Raw genomic sequence first — 18129 nt, forward strand, 5'->3', positions numbered from 1 at the left:
CCACATTACGCCACCCCTTCATGGCCGTCCAAAGGGCTTTTCCTTGGTCCTCTGGTGGTGGGACACTGTACTTCAGTGGGTGGTTGGCTGCGTAGGGTGGTGGTAGAGCTCAATTTAAGGTCTAGCCTACTACAGGGAGCTGACTGGGAAAAACCTACACTGAGACACGAGTATTACCTGCATTTACAACATTTATTCCACGAAATACACTACACTAAACACGGATTTCTCGGTAACACTCTCGACATAACCTAACCACCACTTACACTCTCCCCCAGCTCGGGTAAAAAAATATTTACAAAGTGAATATTTTTTTATCTGCAAACCTCACTAGCTTTCACTGATCACACGTACCTCTGAACCTGCACAACACGAAAAACCAACATAGAGACAGTATTAACTTCTTTGACTGTAGACTGTGAAACTTTTCGCCCATGACGTACTAGATTAAAATAGAACAAATAACAGTAAAAATTGTGTGAATTTGGGCAATATTGCAATTGAGTTACGGGGTCATAAGTTATCATTGTTGAAATTATCAACTCAACTCAGTTTCATAAACATTTGTTATTACTGACCATCACCGTCTGTGACTCCGGTCTCCTGCGTACAAATTCCTAGGTTTTTAAACCTGGCAACCTCTGTGCAATTTTTACCAATTATTCACCGATTGCTTGGAAAACACCTTAAAATAAAACTTTAATACAACATGCATAAAAATTAAAATGTAATAAATACTAATAATAAATAAATTGGAGCATTGTATAATAATAAATTCAAACAAAATGTATAATGAATTATTTCATTTGTGTTGTCGGACTTTATTCTAGTACGTTATTCGAGATAACGTTATCATTTACTCTTGTGTGCGTGATTCGGTTCTGTCAAAACTGTCAAAAAGATGTTCAATGTGGCAAGGACAATATGCTGTTATCATGTGGTAAGTACGATGTGGTTTTAGCACGAAATTTTTATGATCTGCCGGCTACGAAAAACCTTAATATCGTGGGTAGTGTTTTATTAAATATTGGCCAATTGATCTATCCATTGGTTCTGGTTTTTCGCCAAGTTGATCGTAATTAATTTCCTGCTAGAAGCTCATCAGTTGCTTCTCTATGGTGCACCACGTGGTATTGAATGGTGGGTATGAATAGTGTTTGCTTTTGTTTTTGTGATACAGTGACGCAGCGACACTTCGGAATTACTTCTGCACAATTTACTCACATTTTTACAATCTCCTACACACAGTTTTCGCTCAAATACATTACAAACGAGAACTTGCTTGCAATATTGCGTACGAGACCAACTAACTTTTCCAAATAAACATTTTAAAACAAGACCTAAACTACTGCTACAACATGCTAATTAAAAAAACTTCCTAAGTTTACAGAAAAAAAACATGCATTTCGACAATTACGACGACTAAATGACTATGACGAAAATACTACTGACTACTATTGAGCAACGTTGCAACTAATTATGATCGTACACTGGACATCTCAACTGACAACATCTACGTACATATTTACTTCTACTACCCGGGATTCGACTGTCTGTCGACTTCTGGCAGGTGACAAGAAGGCTGAGTATTTCGAGATGATTTTTATCAAAATCTCTTCCTCGTTCCCTATCCAAAATTATCGACGATTAGAACTTTAACTTTCATTCGTTTTAGGTACCTAAGCTTTTAAATCGGCGGCGGAGAAAACGCCCAATGATTTCCCTGTGAATCTCCTACCTCATACGAACTGGTGCCAATTTTGCGCAGGATGACGCAAGGCGAGTATTGCGGTCCGAGCTTGGCATTAAACTGATTGCCTGCCGACGATTGGCGGAAGCTCCGCTTGAAGACTCGTTGACCCACGTCAAACGTCGGTGAGTAACGTTTATGTCGGAGATCGTAACGTCTTTTTGTATCTACGTGAGCTTTTTGGAGATGATCTTTTACCAACTCACTAATCCTTTTGCTCACTCCTCTCAACTTATCCACTCTCTGCTCTACTGATATGTCAGCGGTTTCGTGTAGCTTATGCTCAGAACCTTTGCTGATTATTTCTGTCCCGAATATAACGCAATGTGGACTGAATTTAATTGTCGAGTGGAATGTGTTATTCAACACAAATTCCATCTCAGAGATCCTGGTGTCCCAAAGCTTTTGATCTTGCTTTACATACGATCGTATCATAGCATTGATCGTTCGGTTTAGTCGTTCAGCGGGATTTGCTTGGCTTCTATGTCGCGCATTGGCCCAGTGCTGAACTTCATATCGTTCAAGTAAATTTTTAAAGTCTTTCGACAAAAATGTGGTCGCGTTATCGGTGATCACGATTTGCGGAGTACAGAACTTTCTGAACCACTGCTCTTCCAGTATTTTGCATAGAGATACACTAGAAATCTTTTTCACAGGTGCAAGTAGGCAATACTTAGAAAACAGGTCCATGACCACTAATAAGTGAGTGTTGCCCATCTTGCTCCTGGGAAGTGATTGAATGTAATCCATGCAAATTAGCTGGAATGGTCGTGGCAATTCTTTGTTTCCCATTTCGGGAGCGGTAGACACAGTCGAATGCTTATTTTCCTTGCATGATACGCATTTGAAATGTACCTTTTTATATCGGCACTCATGTGAGGCCAATAATACCGGCGTTTGATTTTCTCGACACATTTAACAAATCCAATGTGGAGATTTTGGTCGTGTTCTTGCTTCATAATGTGGGTTCGTTTTGAAGCGGGCACACATTGTTTCCATTCGAAATGGTAGTCCAGTAGGTCGGATCTGGCCGATACAAACTTATAGAGCAGACCGTCTACTATTTTGAAGTCCATATAGTTTTCCGGATTCTCTTCTACAGCATCAAATAAATTTTGTACCACCTGTCTTCGGGCTCCTCATCAAGCGATTCGATCGATCGGGAGAGCGCATCTGCCACTATGTTCTCTTTTCCCTTACGATGGCGAATCTCCATGTCATACTGCTGCAGTTCGATGCTCCATCGACTCAGCCTGGAGGATGACCGCCACTTCGCTCGCATAATAAAAGTAAGGGCAGAAGAGTCTGTTACCAAAGTGAATTTGGTTCCCTCTATATAACCCCGGAACTTTTCTATGCAGCGCAGTGCAGCGAGTCCCTCCTTTTCTGCCGCATGGTAGTTTAATTCAGCTCCTTTGAGCTTCTCGGAGTGGTAAGCTATGACCTTTTCCTCTCCGTCGTGTATTTGGGTGAGCACACCAGCGATAGCGTTGTCGCTCGCGTCCGTTTGGACCGTAAAAGGGAGCATAAAATTTGGGTTGGTCATCACAGGAGCCGAGATAAGTTTCTCCTTGATGACCTGAAATGCATTTTCGGCTGCCGCGTTCCATTGCACCCTCTTTGGCTTATTTTTCAATAAGTCAGTGAGAGGTGCCGTGATTTCGCTGTAGTTTGCGATGAACCTACGGTAATAATTTATCATACCGAGGAATCGACGAAGCTGTCTTACCGATTTAGGAACCTGATATCCAAGGATCGCTTGAACGCGATCTGGATTAGGCCGCAATCCTTCTTGGGACAAAATGTACCCAAGGTACGGCAATTCTTGGCAGCAAAATTTTGATTTTTGTAAATTAATGCACAGATTGGCTTCCCTCAAACGCTTCGCTAGGTCTCTCAGTTTTTGTATGTGCTCTTCGAATGTTTGGCTCACGATTACAATATCGTCTAAATACACGAATATTGCAGGTTCGAGCGCACCGTGGCTCAGCACACGATCCATCAATTTGCTCAGCGTAGCAGGACTATTTACCAATCCAAACGGTAGCCGAGTGAATTGGAATAGCCCTCTACCTGGGATTGAGAATGCTGTGTACCTTCTTGACCCACGACACAAAGGAATTTGTAAAAAGGCCTGGGATAGGTCAATGGTAGTAAGAAACCTAACTCTTCCCAATTGACTCAGTATTCTGTTCTGATGTGGCAATGGGTACGCGTCCCTTTTTGTGCGTTCATTCAATTTTCTGGCATCTAAGCACAGCCTAACGTCTTCGCTATCTCTTTTCTTGACTGGAACCACAGGTAGCGCCCAGTCAGAATCTGATTCCTCTACAATACCGTCACGAATCATGTTGTCCAACGCCAGATGTATCTTCCGTTGGATTTCTGGACTCCAGGGATACGGGTTCTTCCTAATTGGATCTGCCTTCTCAAACTCTTCTTTCATCTCTATCGTGTGTTCTATTAAGCTCGTTTTTCCAAAATCGCCTGGTATCGCTACTAGAAACTCCTTTTTAACCTTTTCTAATTCCTCCTTTTGACTGTCTGTTAATTCTTCCTCAATATCCAACTCATTTTGTACACCGTCGTCTAGTGCATCAATTGGTAGATCCTGGATTGTTGGTCTAATGCCAAACTTTTGCCAAAGTCGTACCAAGTACACACCGACGGTTAAGTCTCGGAGCAATTATTACCGGCAAGATTTTTGTAGTACCATTGAATGTGATTGGTATATAAGCACATCCAAGGACTTCTAAGTCATCTCCAGAGGCTGTCTGCAGAGTGACCGAAGTGGGTTCCATTTTAAGATTTAATTGTTTTATAATTCTCTTCGCACCTATCCCTAGAACAGTCCGTGCAGCTCCACTGTCAAGGAGACCAATTAGCTCAATTCCCATCATATCTATTCTTGTAAATGGCCTGGCGTCTCCACTTAGTTTGACAAGCAAAGTGGCAATCTCGTCTTGCTTTTCGGGAATGCCATCCATCCTAGGATAGTCTATCTGACGTAGAATAGCGGTCGGATCATTTGACAATTTAGACTGAGGACTTTCCGAATTTAAAAGACTGTTCTGCCTCACTGACCAGTCTTTTCAAGTTTTTGACTGACAGAACGGGCATTGGTGTGGGAAAACCGGGAAATCCACATTTTCGCAAAATCGTGTCTTTCCGCAGGACATTCCCGAAAACTATGTCCATCATCATGGCAATTTAAACATAAACCACGCTTGATAGGAGTGTATGCCTTAACAATCCTTTGTAACGCGCTAGTTCCGCTGGAACTGGGTTTTTGTTCATCCTGCCTTCTTTCTTGCGGTTGAAAATTTACCGGAGTTGATTTAGGTTTGGGTTGAAATTTCTGCTGAATACTAACTTCTTCTTTTCTATATTTTGTGGGTTCATATTGGTTGCCTATTTTCTTGTAATTATGGTTGTAATTCCGTCCTTGGTACCCTCCTTTGTAATTAGATTGGAACCTATTATCTGACTCATTTCGTCCTCTGTACTGTGATTGATTAACTTCTTCTATTTCTGTTTTAGGCCTTTCAAATCGAATGTCTTTTCTAGCGTACATTTGCCAGTTGATAGAGTCAAACTTTTTACCAAACTCTCTCATTCTAGGAATGGTAGTCACGTTTGCAGCTAACATTGCTGTTCTACAATCGATCCTGGTGTTTCGGAACAAGACGTCAAATTTCCTGTCATCATCCCACTGTCTGGACATACTACGAAAGATTCGAACCATATCTAGATAGTAGTCCTGAAATTTCTCCCGCGGACCTTGTCTTCGCGCATTGGCTAAGCGTTCGTATTGGTAATCGATATCAACAGGTAGGAACTCACTCTTCAATTCTTTAACTAGACTAGCCCATGTTCGCAATTCGTTATTACCGTTGACCTCCATAAACCACGACCTAGCTTTACGCGTAAAAAGATGATGCGCAAAAACAAACAGTTCCGCATCCGAGAAACCTTCCGACCGCGCGTTGAATTCCACTTCTTTTAGGAATTCGTTAAGTTTTCTCCCGTTGTCCATTCCATCGTACCTAACCGACCATTTATGGACTGGTAATCGATTGTTTCTTGGCCTTTCTACTTCTCTCGGATGTGCGTTCTCATTAACATCTAAATTGATGGATTGAGAATGCCTGCTTCTCTCAGATATACTCTCCATCGAACCATATTTTGTTTTTACCCATTCATAAAAATCATGCTCATTATTAGTTTTCTCTTCTACAACATTCTCATTTTGAACCGACCGTCTTTCCATTGGCGTACTAGAGCTTTGCTTGGCTTGTTCTATCTCGCGAGGCTTTGGAACTGCCGGAGTTTCCAAAGCTTGAATCCGCTGAATCAGCTGATTCACAATTTCCTTCAGTTTTATATTTTCCTGCGAAAGCTCTTTTTTTCCTTATCGTTTGTTTCAACCGTAAATCCTACCGCGCCTGCAACTTCAGTAGTCTGCCTATCTTCGCGTATTTGGGTATTTTCGGTGTTTTGTTGGTATCCTCATTCGCGTTTTCTACCGTAACTGACTCCTTTCCTAAAGTTTGCTTATCTGATTGCTCACGAATTTGTTTCAAACTATCATTTAAAATTTTCATCTCAGCCTCTCTCACTGCTGTTATTGGCGAAGTAATAGAGTAAAACGTGTTCACTAATCTAATACATTCTCCTGCTATCATTGCTATGCTATTCAACTCTTCTTCGGAATCCACACGTGATTTCAATCGCTGCATTCTAAACAGAACGTGTAGCAATTTAGATTTAAACTTTCTTTCTGGTGCTTTCAGCACTTTTCTACCCTCTAACACCACTTTCACTGTCTGTAGCTTCGCGTCGCATTCAGTTAGTTCATTCATCGAGTCAATATCGTCGTATTTGTACTTTATGCATTCTTTATTCTCTCTTTCAGCCTTCATCTTCGTTCTCAATTTTCGCTCCAGCTTGCTGCGCGATTCATCTCTCATGTCGATGTTACGAATGAGTAATTCATGATGAAGTTCATCATCCGCGAGGTGTGCAGCATCCAGCGAGTGGTACTGCATCTGCAAATGGGCTAACTCCATAATGCAAATTGGATAATTGAAAATACTACCTAGTTAAATGCTGAACGGTTTTGCACGTTAAAAAAAATTGAAAAATTAGAAAAGAACTACCTAGTTTTATGTTGAACGGTTTTGCACGTTAAAAAAAATTGAAAAATTAGAAAAGAACTACCTAGTTTTATGTTGAACGGTTTTGCACGTTAAAAAAAATGAAAAATTGTATATTCTAATAATTTAAAAAAAATCCTAGTTTAAGAAATCGGGAATAAACCACTTTTCTTTTTGTGTTTTATTGACAAAGTCCGCAATCACACACGCATGAACAAATGTGCTCCGATATTATTTAAATAATTGCCGACTTGTTTTTCAAACAATCGTTATTTTCACTCTTTTTGGACTATCAAAACCCCTCCGAATACGGTTAGAAGCCGAACCAGTTAAGTCACAGATTCACTTCCTAAATACTGTCTAATGTCAACTGTTTCGTGAAGGCCTGGAAGTTTTCCCAGAGACCTCTGTAGTGACCAGCTATTTCAAGTGCGATTTTCCGAGCTGCCAACAAGAAACTGATGGTAAGTCAACTTTATGTTTGGCGCCAAAGTGTAATTACTGGTAAGTATACCTCGAGCAACACAGAGACTCCCTGAATCAAACGGCCTCAGGGTCGGCACGCTCACCTCCAGAAACTCGCGGACAGGTAATTCTCGCACTCCAAATAGGAAAACCACAGTATTTTAACAGGACACACTTTATTCGGCTTCTCTTTTCTAGCCTCTTTCCCTTCTAATCTCTCCTTCCCACTTCCTTATTCGCTAATCTAACCTTACTTCGGGGCCCCTACTCCCTTCCACAGTTCCACCACACCATCCTTCCTTTCCTGCTTCCTGTTCTTCAATGGCGGCTAATCCAGGAACGCCGGCAACTAGCGATGGCGTCCCACTGTCTTTCGGGGTGGCTTGGGCGTCCGTTGTAGTTTCCGGGACGGAGACGCGCACTCTCGACCTGCCAATATGGTGACGGATTGGCCTTCGGCGGATACGATGCCGGTATTGGTCGAGGACGGTACACCACGGCTTTCTTCGGGACTCTAAACGGCGGCCTTCTGGTTTTTGTCCAAAAAACGGCGGGGTTCTGATGTCCACTGCACCGACTTTTATTCCACTGTCCACTTTCTCTTTCACTATGTAATACTTTCGAATTGCTAGCTCCTAATTTTCCAACTCAAACTATCTTGGTCGACGACTTTTTCGTTAGTCAAGAGTTCTGTGGACAGGGAGACGGTAATACCATGCATTGAGGTCTATGACCTCGTCCCTCGGGCAGTGACCTCATTTCCAACCAAATGGCCACATTACGCCACCCCTTCATGGCCGTCCAAAGGGCTTTTCCTTGGTCCTCTGGTGGTGGGACACTGTACTTCAGTGGGTGGTTGGCTGCGTAGGGTGGTGGTAGAGCTCAATTTAAGGTCTAGCCTACTACAGGGAGCTGACTGGGAAAAACCTACACTGAGACACGAGTATTACCTGCATTTACAACATTTATTCCACGAAATACACTACACTAAACACGGATTTCTCGGTAACACTCTCGACATAACCTAACCACCACTTACAAAGTGTGACGAAGGGGGGAGGGAGGGGGTTGAAAATCGCCGATTTTTGCGTGACGTACTTTGTGGATCTCCCCTTATGGGCAGTGTTGTCCTACACTCAGGGCAAAGAATTCTGCTCTTTGATTTTACTCCATCTAAACGATTTTATAGCCTTAACTAAGTAAGTTTAACTAATAGAGGGATATTTCTCGGGTACTTATTCAAAAGGACGTATGTGATTTTGTAAACAAAGATTCAAACGTCGATTTGTCCAATCTGATGACACTCCCACACAAACCAACACCACCAACAGGTAGCCGAAGGCTTCCCCTGCCTGTCTGTGGTGATGGTTTGCGTGGGAGTGTCATCAGATTGGACAAATCGACGTTTGAATCTTTGTTTACAAAATCACATACGTCCTTTTGAATAAGTACCCGAGATTTGAATTATCTAAATGTCATGTCAAACTGTCAAAAAATGCTCCCCAGAGCCACACTAGTGTTTCAAATTTCGTTGAATTCGCTCGAACCGAATACTCTGCACTACATGATATGGTATATATCTTCAAACTCCTGAGCGTTTCGTTTTATAAATCCAAGCATTGCATACGCCTTGGTGGTTGTTGTAGTTATGTGCAAATTGAAGTTGAAGCCTGGACGCCAAGGTCCTTGACGGTGCTGACTCTTGTCGTACTGGCGGCAGCATATTATAATCGAAGACAGATGGACTTTTCGATCTACTGAACGATATTACATTGCATTTTTTGACGTTGACACCAGTTTACCAATGCGTCGATGTCAGCATTCTACCAAAGATGACAACACTCGAAATAATTTCAAGTCATCACTGATTGATTAACATTCCGAATAGCACAAAACAGTACTAGCCACCCGGATCTCGCGAAAGTTCTGTTAAAGTTAAATACGGAACACGAAAAAGGAGATTCTTGATAATTTTATTTAAAAAAATCAGTGAGTAATTTAAATGAATTTTCTTCTTAATTTACAAAATTACAAAGAAAATTGTACCAAATTTATACGTGAAATTCTTCTGAAAATTCAAATGAAATTCATTCAAATCTTCAAAGAAATTCATCTGCTTGTTCTTACATTCGCTCGAGATGTTGTGTTTTTTTTTTAATTTTTGTTAATTTGACCTTTCCTGTCATTTCTATCTCGTTTTATTGTCTCAGTAGATTCTTTTGCTTATTCATGGTCAACTTTCCCGAAGAACCATATTTTAAAAGCCTCTAATTATTAAAGAAATTGAAAATCAAATCCGAAAAATTGCTGCACGTGTGAACCGGCCTGAATTTGAAATTCACCCGATTTTTGTTCAAAAGTCGGCAAATGTTGAGCCAATCTTTAAAAACAGCACATTTTCGATGTTTTGTTTTAAATTATAAAAAAAAACTTACAGGGATCGAAGTGTGCCGCGGTTACTCGTTTTGTTTGCTGTGCCTAATTTCCATCCCTATCCGAACTACAAGGCTCGTGTAAAATGGCTGATTGGCAGGTTCTGGAAAAAAGTTTCAGGTGGCGGCCATGAAGATTTTCATGCATTCTGATTTCGTGTTCATGTGCGCAAATGTGATTAAATTTATAATGAGAAAACGAATATCCCAAATCATCTTCCGTCGTTTGTTACTAATAGTAAATGAGTTCGTGGGAAGCCGGCCGGCTTCGTTGACGACCGCTCGATGACAAACCAGATCTTTACTGTACGCAAATCCTTCAAAAATGCCATGAATAACAGGTCCCAACGCACCATCTGTTTATCGATTTCAATGCGGCATACCGAAGTATTGACCGCGTCGAACTATGGAAAATTTTGGATGAGAACAGCTTACCAGACTAATAAAAACAACGGTGGATGGTGTACAAAACTGTGTGAAGATTTCGGGCGAACATTCCAGTTCGCTAGAATCGTATCGGGGACTAAGACAAGGTGACGGACTTTCGTGCCTGTTGTTAAACATTGCGCTAGAAGGTGTCATGAGCGGAGAGCCGTGTGTAACAGCCGAGGTACGATTTTCAACAGATCCAGTCAATTTATTTGTTTCGCGAATGACATGGGTATTGTCGGCCGAACATTTGCAAAGGTGGCAGAACTGAGCACACCCGCCTAAAACGTGAAGCAACAAAAATTGACCTTCCCAGGCGGAACCGAGCGTTACAGGGCCCGCCTGGGAAGCATATTTGCGATAGACGCGGATACATTCGAGGTGGTCGACCAATTCGTCTACCTTGGATCATTGCTAATGACGGATAATAATGTTAGTCGTGAAAAACGAAGGTGCATCATCTGTGGAAGTCAGGCCTAATACGGGCTCTAGATGAAACTGCGGTAAAAAAAGATTCAAACCCGTAACAAATGTGTCATGCTCATAAGACTGGTAGTCCTCTACGGACATGAAACTTGAACCATGCTCGAGGAGGACTTGCAAGCACTCGGAGTATTCTAGAGACGGGTGTTCATGACCATCTTTGGCGATGTGCAAGAAAACAGTGCGGCGAAGGATGAACCACGAGCTCGCTCAACTCTACGGTGAACCCAGTATCCAGTTGGTGACTAAAGCCGGAAGGGTACTATGGGCAGGGCATGTTGCAAAAATGCCATACAACAAGTCTTCTTGTTCCCGTCGAATCGTTTTCGAGAACCATTTTCACCGCATTCCTGTCTGACATTCTTATATTCGCCTCCTCCACCTACTGTCCGCCATCTGCACCCCACCGTAAATGGTACGCAGCACTTTCCTATCGAAAACTCCAAGGTCCTCCATGATAAAGTGACCAGATTTTTCTTAGGCCAATCCGGGACACCTTATGCATTATATATTTTGAAAGTGTATCAAATCGTCAATGAGATTTTCCTCCTATCAACCTATGACATCCAGTATGTTAAACAAAACATTCTTCTTTGGTCTACTGAGTGTTGTCCGTTGCCCATTGTCTTATATAAGTGTCCAACTAAACGACGCTTTGTTTCAGTGATTTTCTTGATTACGAAGATTTTTAGATCTTTGCAGATTTAAGAATACTCCAGATTTTACACAGTTTCTGATGTCCCATTTTTTCTAGATTCTGGAGCTGGCCTAAACTTCTCAGAATATCACAAGACATTTTTAAGTTTTTAATTTTGTGCCTAGATCATAAAAATCCTTTATATTCCCACATTCCACATTCCACATAGTCATTAAAACGACTAAGATTCCGGCAAGGATTCCGGAGATTTATGCGTTATCAATTAAACTATTGTCGATTTTTTGAAAAGGCTAGGGATCTTTAATACTTAAGATAACTTGGTCATCTGGTCCACGGATTTTGTACCAGTCTAGTTCTTAGTAGAGGGAGTGAAGAGATTTCGACACGAAAAATAATTATCCCGCTGGCCCTATTTAAAATTTAGAAGATTTAAACTCAAACATTCAAAACTTTTTTCTTCAAGTTCAGTAAACCCTCTAGATTACTTCCTTTTTCTTTTGATTAGTTCGGTCTTTTACAGATTTTCTAAACATCCCATTACCTAATGATTCCATAGATTTCCCAAAATTTATGGATTTATCATGGAATGCGGGACGTTTTCCTCGGCACCTGACAATGCAGGACAGGTAGGCTGAATCCGGGACTATCCCGCACAATCCGGGACGTCTGGTCACTTTACTCCACGAGAATCGTCCAGGTCTCGTGTCCATAGAGAACTACCGGTCTAATAAGCGTTTTGTAGATAGTCAGTTTGGTACGGCGGCAAACTCTATTCAATCGGAGTGTTTTGCGGAGACCAAAGTACGTACGATTTCCTGTCATGATGCGTCTCCGAATTTCTCTGCTGGTATCGTTATCGGAGGTCACCAGTGAACCCAAGTACACGAATTCTTCAACCACATCGATTTCGTCACTACCAATACAAACTCGTGGTGGGTGGCTTATGTTGTCCTCTCTTGAGCCTCTTCCTATCATGTACTTCGTCTTCGACGTGTTGATGACTAGTCCAATCCGTTTAGCTTCGCTTTTCAGTCCAATGTAGGCTTCCTCTATCTTCTCAAAGTTACGTGCCATAATATCTATGTCGTCGGCGAAATCAAATAACGGGACGAACTTCGTGAAAATCGTACCACTCGTGTCAATCCCTGCCCTTCGTATTACTCACTTCAAAGCGATGTCGAATGGCAGACACAAAAGACCATCACCTTGCCGTAGCCCTCTGCGTGTTTCAAAGGGACTCGAGAATGTCCCTGATACTCGAACTACGCACATCACCCGATCCATCGTTGCCTTGAACAACCGTACCAGTTTTCCCGGAAATCCGTTTTCGTGCATTAGCTGCCATAGCTGATTACAATCGATTGTATCACCTGGTCTGTGGTAGAGCGTTCACCCATAAATCTCGCCTGGTACTGCTCCACGAACTCTCGTGCGAGTTAGTCAGCGGCATAAAATTTGGGAGAGTATCTGGGTGATCAGCAATGTGATTGCGCGGTAGTTGTTACAATCCAGCTTATCGCCCTTTTTATAGATGGGAAACACGACACCTTCCATCCACTCCTGCGGCAGAACCTCATCCTCCCAAACCTTGGTAATCTAGCCAGTGCCTCACCACCGTTTTTAAACGGCTCTCCTGGTAGTTGGTCAACGCCAGGGGCTTTGTTGTTTTTCAGCCGGCCGATCTCCTCATGGATTTCCTGGAGATTCGTAGCCGGATGTCGTATGTCCTGCGCGTGAGCTCCTAGGTTAATTACCATACCGCCACCGTTGTCTGCCACATCGCCATTCAGGTGCTCTTCGTAGTGCTGCCGCCACTTTTGGGTCACCTCACGCTCGTTCGTAAGAAGGCTTCCGTTAATGTCCTTACACATATCGGGCTGTAGCACATGGCCCTTATGTGAACGGTTTAATTTCTCATATAGAGTTTTTGGGCGTTATAAGCGCGGTACAGTTGCTCCGTCTCTTCACGGTCTCGATCCTCCTGCTGGCGCTTTTTCCTCCGAAAAATCGAGTTCTGTCTGTTCCACGCTCGTTTGTATTGTGCCTCGTTCGCCCTCGTGCAGTGCTGCAGCCTTCCGTTATGTAGATGTTATATAATCATTTTTTTCCTTTCCATTTCCTGCAATTGGGTTGTTATTAAGTCCTAAATAGTAATCCATAAGCAGTTGGTGTAAAAAAATTGAACCGGATTTTTTTGCATTTTACTTACTTCGGGTTTCTTCCACGCAAAGGGCGGATTAGAGTGAAAGAAACCATAAAGTGAGTAGTTTCGCGGTTCCGCGAAGGTTCTTACGGTCACCATAAAATTAAGAATCGATTGAGCGAATAAAAATCTTTGACGGGAAAGGTCGATTCTTGAGTATTTCAATCTTCCCTAATTTGCCCAAGATATTTTTAGAATTTCGTCCAAAATTCATCGAGAAATTCATATAAATTTCCATATTTTTGTGTTCTAATGGTATCATGTGTAACAGATTTGGTTCCCTGTGCAAGAACAGCTGATCTGGTCATAATGGAGTAGCAGCTACGAGCAGTCAATCAAGCTCAAGCTCAAGCTCTAATAAATGTCAATGAATAAATAAGCGATCGTTGTTTTCTAAATTTCAAAGTAGACTGACGTCTTTTTATTCGTGCTCTTATCGTGACCCTATCGGTTTATAACGCATGTGTATGATAGACAACACAAGGTGTTTTAAAAGTACAGGTACATGACACTTGTAAATTCCTTCCGAATTTCTACGGTTTTTTATGACAGTTCTTCACTTGTTCCCTGGTACATATTAATGCACTCCCCTGATGTATCACTTAATTGCGGGCCGGGGGATACGGACTGGCGAAAGGGTTTAGGTTTTAGTGGGTCGGGTGAGCCCATCCCCACATAGTACCTGAGTTAACCTCCTGTTTGCAGATTTCCGTTCTCCCTTGCTCAAGAAAAAAAATATGGTACGGAACTCGGCTTGTTGATCCTTTGCATATGAACACACGTGACGCAACTGTCACCGTTGGTAGCGTAAATGGAGTATTGCATGCAGCGACCCATCGATAGATTCGCGGCGACTAGTTTTCGCTTATACTTGGGGGAGTTTCAAAGCGCTAGTACACGTTGATCATGGCCGAGAACCTAAAGCAAAGTCTGGACGTTTATTTTATTGCCTTTTTCTAGTGGAATACGTTCAAATTATGTAGTTCGATTTATGATTGTACTAAATACCCATGCACATCAGAAATATAAAACTATATTATCGGTTCGAAAGTGTATTCACCTTTATTTTTTGGCGCTAATGCAACGATTACCTGATCGAGCGACATGTCGAACTTGTATGTCCGCATTACCCATTCGATACACGTGCGTTCGAGTGCGAAGCGCGGTAAGTTTTATTGCATAGTTTGCCAACAGTTGTAAAAATACGTACATATACCCGCTACACATTCATAACCCAGCCAGGGCCGCCAATCTCTTCCCACATTGCCATTAACGGAGCAAATTTCAAAGCACAAACGTGACTCAAATGGTCAACGAATCCCGCTCGGGGTCCTACCTACACCGAGGAAGGTGACGCCCCCCGTCTATGAGCCTCAATCGTCAGTGCAGTAAGCAGAGCTCCTGCAAATCACAATATCGAGTGTCTCCTCGCTCTGTGTCCCTCCAGCAGCTAGGTCCTCACAGCTAGCGGTACGTGAGCAAGGTTTCAAGTAGATTTAGTGGCTACAGCCACCCTTAGTAGAATGTTGTAGCAATGCTGTTGAACTGCATATCAATCCTTTATCATCGGTACATTGTTTCGAAACCAAAACTAGTCGAGGAGGGAAATAAACATCAAGCTCACGTTGTCCGGTCAGTATTCAGAATTCAACCTCCCCCGGTATTATGTTCGTAATCCGAGGAATGACTCTTAGTATTCCGCGGAGTCTCCGGACGCATAACGTATTCATAAGGAATTCCGCTTATGTCAATGTTTTAGCATTCCACGTTTGTAGTGTACCCATACTTTCCTTCCACAGAAATTGATGTTGTGGCCACCATGGCAAACCGTGGTTTGGGGAGGAAGAGTTTATAGTTTTGTGTGCCTCTGCTGTGGCGAAACATGAGACAATCGATGTAATGGAGTGTCGGTTAAACGCTGGGACAACCTTACGGTGCACCGCGCTGGTGTATATAAATTTGCAGGGTTGTATGTGGTCTAGCTCATAAAGTTTGAAAAAAATAGTATCTTTTTCTATTAACACCGGTGCAAAGTTTCTTGCCTAGTAGACAAATTAGTCAAATTAAAAAAATATATTCTGATGTCTTTTTGATGGCTTCACCTGATGCAAGATGGGTTAGTACTATGCCCCACTAGTTGATTATCACTGAGTAAATCACGAGAAACTGAACCCTTACTGTTGAAGTCAGAATACACGTACTTCCAAAACTAAGCCGAGAACCTCTTATTTGGAACCTTCTAGTAGACATATTGTCACTATGGGTTCCAATTAGTTTGTCTAGAAGTAAAATATTTAGCACTAATGCTAGATTACAAATTTACTTTTAAAAATCATATCGAATGTATTCATGCCAAATATAACTCATAATGTTGTTTAGTTCCACTTATAACTAGAAAATTAAAACCTTGTCAAAAGATTTATGAAAAAAATTATATTTTTTTAGACCAGCCATGTTTTACGCTGTGTTAATATGGACTAATTGCTACAATACCAGGAAAGAAGCACTTGAGCGAATTCAACATAAAATATGAAAAATGATTCTGAAGTTTCCTCCCAATTAACTCATAGAATTTCTAATAGTGGAACACAGGAACAAATGTCCAATAAAATAGTTTCTATTTTTAGGTCGTTGTAGTCTTCTATTGCTACAATTAATTCCTTATGCCCTTATAATTAATTACGTCGGTATTAGTTTAAATTAAAATCATTGTGATTTCTACATGGTTCAATTCAACCAGTGCAAAAATCCTAACTGCTATAGGCAACTGAAATATAAAAAAGTACTCCAATATACTTCATCCCTGTGTTTCCAATCACCATTAAGATACCCGTGAGGTTTTTTGATATGCAATACGTTCACTAACTACGCCCCCGGAATGTTAGAAAATCGCGCCTCCTTCAGAATGTTAATGAATGAAACATGCTTTCGAATGAATTCGATTGCCATTTTCAGGCACTATTTGCTGACTCGCATTGCTGGATTGCTGGTAATCTAGCATTAACGCACAGTAAAAGTGCTTTCGGATTCTGAAAGAGTGGTTGTCAATAATGTGTTTGTTGGCAGGGATAGGTTTTCCTCATAATCTTCCACACTGTTTGTATGTGTGTTTTGGAAGCCATCGACCGAATAACAACGTTTAAGTTGATGTTTTTATTTCTGTTTAGCAAGTAGGGGGCCTATTTAGCATGCCGGTCAGGTTGACAGTCGGTAGATACCTACCAGTTGAAACATTGCGACTTGTTCGCACTTCGATTTATTTCAGAAGTGCGCTTAAATGTAGCTTCGATATTTTACCCGATCGAATTCGACTCTTAATGCACTTGTGCTATCGCATAATAGGCAGGTATTCCTTTGAGGCTATTTCGCTTCGGCAAACCCCTCTAAAGCCGCAGTTGAATCTCCAAGTTTAAATTCACGAATGAGCACACACGATAATGGAGGAGTTTTGTCAAAATAATGTTTCTATCTTTGTCTTTTGAGCTTATGCCGGGAATGGGACCCTGCCGAGAATACCATCGCTAACCATATGATCTGACTACGTGGCTATGAAATGTAAATAATTTTGTACGGGAGCTTTCCTTAATATTATAACTATTAGGTATTACAGATATGTCTAAGTATGAAGCATTTGAGATCAGGATAAAATTACATATCTCTTTTAACTGGTCTCAATGAAATTAAATGAATGCCATCTAAATGGAAATATAAATCACGTTATTATCAGAAGTTTAAGTTGGATTTTGTGTAGGGTTTCTTACTCTATTAACGGCATAACATGTGTAGAGCTGCATTGTTTTATCGATAGTACTCACAAGAAGTAGATTCACCTGAATGTTTTAGACTCATGTAATCTTTCAAACGGTTTTTTATCTTTTTGAAAATAATCCTTGTTTACAATAGTTTAAAAAAGCTATTTAATGATTTAAAGTATCGAGTGCCAGCCAGTCACTGTGATTGTTTTTGCCTCAAGTTTCCTCGGCATATACATTAAAAACAATTTTTCACTCGTTTTCTCAACCGAACGGTAAAATATGACAAAACCAAATTTGTTTTGATTTATTTTAGAATGCAAACAAAACGTAAATTTGTGGTGATTAAATTTTCTTATGCTGTGGGGCCCTCCTTAGCCGTGCGGTAAGACGCGCGGCTACAAAGCAAGACCATGCTGAGGATGGCTGGGTTGGATTCCCGGTGCCGGTCTAGGCAATTTTCGTTTTGGAAATTTTCTCGACTTCCCCGTCTTGTCTTGTCTTGTCTTGTCTTGTCTTAGCACATGAACAGCCAGTATTGAAAAGCATCATGGAAATGTCGGTTGTGTTTCCGAGTATTTTCTTGTCAACATTAATATTTGCAGCGTATCATAAATATGACACAAATATTAAAACGGCCAGGCCCACCTCAGGCTTGAAATTGAGAGATAATTCATAACTTCCCGGCAATCAAATTATTCAGTAATGAATAACGTGATCAACGAAAACTTTTGAATTTACGAAAGGAAGAAACGGGGACAGCCGTACCAACCGTTCCACATTTGAGGGGTTTATGAAATG

At 41.4% G+C, this 18129-nt stretch overlaps 1 long non-coding RNA gene across 5 annotated transcripts; it reads left to right on the plus strand.

Moving 5' to 3' along the window:
* The first annotated feature begins 878 nt into the window (after positions 1–878).
* On the plus strand, positions 879–7083 carry LOC134203051 (uncharacterized). 5 transcript variants are annotated; one of them, XR_009977414.1, is made up of 6 exons: positions 899–940; positions 1095–1140; positions 1384–1570; positions 1676–1875; positions 5372–5581; positions 6666–7083. It is a non-coding gene; the product is annotated as an uncharacterized LOC134203051 (long non-coding RNA). The 5 variants fall into 5 exon arrangements; XR_009977411.1 differs by having other exon boundaries at positions 918–940; positions 1098–1140; positions 1391–1570; XR_009977415.1 differs by having other exon boundaries at positions 925–940; positions 1391–1570.
* Positions 7084–18129: the final 11046 nt, after the last annotated feature.

The sequence above is a fragment of the Armigeres subalbatus genome, unplaced genomic scaffold (assembly GCF_024139115.2).
Source record: "Armigeres subalbatus isolate Guangzhou_Male unplaced genomic scaffold, GZ_Asu_2 Contig1614, whole genome shotgun sequence".
In the NCBI taxonomy this organism is placed as follows: domain Eukaryota; kingdom Metazoa; phylum Arthropoda; class Insecta; order Diptera; family Culicidae; genus Armigeres; species Armigeres subalbatus.